The following is a 1251-nucleotide window of genomic DNA, read 5'->3' as shown; positions in this document are numbered from 1 at the left end:
TCTAATTTCCTGGTGAGCTCTGCTAGTTGCTTGGCAAACACCTTGTTTTGGGCTAGAATTGTATCAACATGGTTCAGCTCCATGACTCTCTTAGTGTTGTGCCTCTCTGAAGCATAGTAGTATTCATTCTCAGCCACTGTCTCAATCACTTCAATGGCTTCTTCCATAGTCTTTTTCCTGTTCAATGAACCTCCTGATGAATGGTCTACAGCCTTTCTTGATTCATAAGAAAGTCCATCATAGAAAATATGCAATTGCACCCAGTCAGGGAACATGTTTGGTGGGCATTTCCTTGTCAACTCTTTGAACCTCTCCCATGCCTCGTAGAGAGTCTCACCATCCTGTTGTTTAAAAGTCTGAACCTCAGATCGAAGCCTATTGACCTTTTGTGGGGGGTAGAAACGTGCCAGAAACTTGCTCTCCACCTCATCCCAGGTTGTTAGGCTGTCCCTTGGGAATGATTCCAGCCACTTAGCTGCCTTGTCCCTAAGTGAAAATGGGAACAAGAGCAGTTTGTAGGCATCTTCCTGGACTCCATTGGACTTTACTGTGTCACAAATTCTCAGGAATTTGGTGAGATGTTGATTTGGATCTTCATTAGCACTCCCACCAAATGAACAATGGTTCTCCACCAGTGATATTAGCTGTGGTTTGAGTTCAAAATTGTTGGCCTGAATGGGTGGTTTCTGAATGCTACTACCACAATTCCCAAAGGTTGGGTTTATGTATGAACCAAGAACTCTTCTCTCAGGAATGGAATTGTTTCCATCATCCCTCTCATGGTTGTGAACTTCTCTATCCATGTTGAGATCTAGAGCTTCCTCAAAGTTGTCCTCAGATTCTCCTTCAGATTCTTCTTCTCCCAGTACCCTCTTCCTTCTTGCTTCTTTCTTCTCCCAGTACTCTCTTCCCTCTTGCTTCCCTTCTAAGTTTATGAAGGGTCCTCTCTGGTTCAGTATATGGAGGAGTTGATGTCTCTCCTCTCCTACCTGTCATACAAGAACACAGCACAGGCAACAAACAAGTGAAATACTCTTGGTTAGTGGAAGAGTATGGTTAGAGCAGTTGAGGAATTAATTCAAATAGTTAGTGGGTCAGTGAGTTAGTTGCTTGAAATGAAAGGCATAAGAAAGAAAAAGCAAATAATAGAGTGCAGAAATTAAAATTCAACAAGTAACTTGAACTAAATTAACAAAACAAAAAAAAATTGCTCAATCTAGTTAACTTCCAATTTGAGAATTGTCAATCGAA

At 41.5% G+C, this 1251-nt stretch overlaps 1 non-coding gene across 1 annotated transcript; it reads left to right on the top strand.

Annotated features, from left to right (window-relative positions):
- The first annotated feature begins 273 nt into the window (after positions 1-273).
- Positions 274-377, top strand: LOC127743224 (small nucleolar RNA R71). The gene has a single exon (XR_008004598.1). It is a non-coding gene; the product is annotated as a small nucleolar RNA R71 (small nucleolar RNA).
- The last annotated feature ends 874 nt before the right edge of the window (positions 378-1251 follow it).

Source organism: Arachis duranensis, chromosome 1 (genome assembly GCF_000817695.3).
Source record: "Arachis duranensis cultivar V14167 chromosome 1, aradu.V14167.gnm2.J7QH, whole genome shotgun sequence".
Classification (NCBI taxonomy): domain Eukaryota; kingdom Viridiplantae; phylum Streptophyta; class Magnoliopsida; order Fabales; family Fabaceae; genus Arachis; species Arachis duranensis.
Note: the sequence above shows the minus strand (reverse complement) of the source record. Positions and strands in the feature narration are given on the sequence as shown.